This window comes from Macadamia integrifolia, chromosome 5 (genome assembly GCF_013358625.1).
Source record: "Macadamia integrifolia cultivar HAES 741 chromosome 5, SCU_Mint_v3, whole genome shotgun sequence".
Taxonomy (NCBI): Eukaryota; Viridiplantae; Streptophyta; class Magnoliopsida; order Proteales; family Proteaceae; genus Macadamia; species Macadamia integrifolia.
In genome coordinates, this window is record NC_056561.1 from 13,892,978 (window position 1) to 13,896,436 (window position 3,459).

General features: G+C 35.4%; 1 non-coding gene across 1 annotated transcript; it reads left to right on the top strand.

Annotated features, from left to right (window-relative positions):
- Positions 1-2,926: 2,926 nt before the first annotated feature.
- Positions 2,927-3,006, top strand: TRNAL-UAG. The gene has a single exon. It is a non-coding gene; the product is annotated as a tRNA-Leu (tRNA).
- The last annotated feature ends 453 nt before the right edge of the window (positions 3,007-3,459 follow it).

Genomic DNA, 3,459 nt, shown 5'->3' on the forward strand with positions numbered 1-3,459 from the left:
TGGTGGGCTTGGTATTCGGGAGTCGGAAACTCAAAACAAAGCTTTATTATTAAAGCTTGGATGGAGACTCCTTAATGATAATGGGTCACTTTGGGCTCAGACCTTGAAGACCAAATATTTTCTTCACAGGTCAGTTTTTTACCTAAGAACTCTTAAAGTAAGGGGATCCCCTTTGTTGGAAAGTATCCTTCCAACTCTCAAACGCATGATTTACATGAAAATTGGTAATAGCCTTAATACTTTCTTTTGGAATGATCCATAGATTTTTAAATCCAAATTTTTTCATCTTGATTACTTTCTACGTGATCCTAATTCATCTGTCAGCTTGATAAGGTTAACAACTTCATGATAGGACATCAATGGAATAAAAATTTGATCAGTAATGTTCTTCCTAGTTCTTTATCTTCTGTGATCTTTCAAACCCCCTGTTCTCTTGAGAATGATAGATGTTGGCGCCATCTTTCAAAAATATGGTCTCTCACAACTAAGATTGCAACTCATTTTCTTCAAAACAAGCTACTAACAAATTATAATGGGTGCTATAACAGGTGTACATGCTTATCTCTTTGCTCTCAATGGTGGCAGTTTTTGTTCTTTTGAAAATTAGCTCTTGATGGGATCCCTACAAAAAGACTTCCTGCATAAATGGGTAGACCTAGATCCTATTTGTGATCTATGTCTATGTGAGTAGAAGAACATTCAACATGTTTTCCTCACTTGTGAATTCTCAAGAAGAATTTGGGTTGCAAGTCCTTTGGGATTGAGATCTAAATGTCTGCAATTTTCTTCTTTTTCAAACTTAATAATGTATTTCTTCCACTTTTATAAGATGAGGTTGGATTAGTTGGACCACTTTTTCAATATATTTATTATTACTTGTTATATCATTTGGATGCATAGGAATATGGTAACTTTCGGATCTTCGAAGCCTAACCCCCATTTCATTTTGGATCAGGTTTACTTCTGGACTAACAATGGACCTAAACAAAGGTCATTACCTACCTAGACAGCTGTTGACTCACAATTAACTATTGACCCCATAGCTTATACCAACCAATCTCCTGATATCCCTTTCTTTCACAACGTCCTAGTTACCTCCGCTGTGTCGTCTGAGAATCAAAATATGTTGGGATGGGCAAGTGCTATATGTTTACAAAATAGATACTTACTCATATTTGCTACTTATATCATGACAGGAGAGGATCCTAAAGAGGTAGTGCAGAGAATTCTCTATGGGTTAGATGCATCGTCCAAGCGTTGTTGGGAAGTACAAGAGATTTGGAGTAATGTGCAGGATCTTGAAAAACTTATAAATATTAACAATTTTTTGATGTGGCCATGATCCACCTTTTCTTTACGTCTTGAACCAGAAAACCTTTTTCTCAAACCGACTATTTTTGTAAAGGATGTTAAGGACTATCCTCTAAATTTAATTAGGCTTGTTGCCTATAAGGCTTTAACTAGGAAGATAATGATCCGGGACACTAACTATTCATTTGACCAAAGTTGTAAATGATTTGTAATTTCAGACTCTTTTTATTCGATTAAAAAAAAAATTAGGAGAGTTATGTGTAATACTTTTCCAACTTGGGGTGTCATTAAATTGTTAGAATCTCCAGTGACTTATTAAATTGTTAGAATCTCCAATGGAAGTCACTGTAATGTACTCGCTCTTTCTTTTTTTTCTTTTTAATTGGAAAGAAGAAATTAAAATTAAAGTAAAGGGATAAGAACATTGTCATCAGGATTACATATAGACTTAAAAGTTTTGTTAACCATAGCTTTATAAGCTAAATTGGCAAAAATAAAATAAAATAAAATAAAATAATTGTAGGTCTGAGCCAAAAAGATGGTGTAGAGAGACGAATATAGACATTTAAAAATAGGACTTGGAACAATACTCCAAGGCCATGAGGTAGTTGTTAGGTCAAAAAAATAAGTGTTCTAAATGTTCAAAATTGATCCAGACTTCCTTGATGCTCCATTCCTTCATTTGAATATGTTGCAATAGGAAATCCGTCTTCCTACTTCAACAGAATTTTCTATTGTCAAATAGTCAACCGTGAATGGGTTACATTTTCCTTTGTATAAAAAAACAACTTCTATAATTGAAAATTGGAGAAAGTTTATCGACAGCAGGAAACAACAATTAGATGATTACAGACGAAAACTTTTTTTTTTTTTGCCCAAAAATGTCATTTGGCTTAATAAATTCAGCTCCAAGGAAACATGCTGATAGGGGTGTCAAAAATACCTTGCCAGCCCAATGTCGCCCTCTCCCGTCAAAAGCCCAGTCCGGACTGGCTAAGCATTTCAGGCAGTTGGGTGGGTTCCGGTTGAAATTTCCAGGCCTAATGCTGGGCTGGGTCGGACCTTGGCTGAGTCTGTTTCAGCCCAACCATCACTTATTTTTTTAAATCACACCAGCTATGTCTATTTTTACCTTTTTATTTTTTATTTATTTACATTGTCGCCTTTCCGGGTTTGAAAGGGAAGGATTTTATGATATTCCCCTTTTTCTCTCTCTCCTCTTTCCATCTAAATGGTAATATACAAGGACTGTCATGATCAATTAGGGCCAACCTAGCCTTGATCAAGATCAATGAGGGCCAACCTGACTCAATTAGAAATTCAGGATTGGGCTGAACTCGACAAAACTGAAATTTAATTAAGTTAAGAGAACTTAGGGTTGGGCTGGAGTTTTCAAAAACCCAACCCAACCCATTAGCACCCCTACATGCTGAGAAACACCAATAAGATGCTCACGAAGGGTTATGCTCAACCTCCGATAAGTGTTGTGGCGAACTATGAGTCTATGAGAGTGTCACTAGGACAATCTTAAGGCATTGGTTTAAGGCATTGATTTGGGTAAGATTGATTAATAAATTGATCAATTATATATTCTGTGTATTCTTATCATATTGAAGACAGTTTGGCCGAGTGGTCTAAGGCGCCAGATTTAGGCTCTGGTCCGAAAGGGCGTGGGTTCAAATCCCACAGCTGTCAAGTTCCGTTTTCCTTTTCTTTTTTTTCTTTATTTTTATTTTTTTTAGTTTTAAATTCTTTTTTCCTTTTTTTTTTTGTTTGTTTTTTGTTTTTTTTTTCCCCAAAAGGATCAGCAAATAAATTTCATAAAATCAAATGAATGACAGAATAGAAGCAAAATTACTATTGAGCTATTGATCAACCTTCGGCATGCCCATCAGTAGAACAAAAGCTCAACTAAAAAGACTATTTGCATAAATCTATAATTAGGATGCTTTTGAAAATCCCAACTTACATCAGAAAACACAAAAGATGGAGCTTCTTCCCAAACTTTAGAGGTTCTTGAAAACTGCTCCATGCTTAGCCAATTTGTCAGCCACTGTGTTGACCTCTCTGCAACAATGTGAAATGATCCATGAAATATTATCCAAGTACTGTTTATGAAATAACCATTTTTACTCAAAACACCATGAA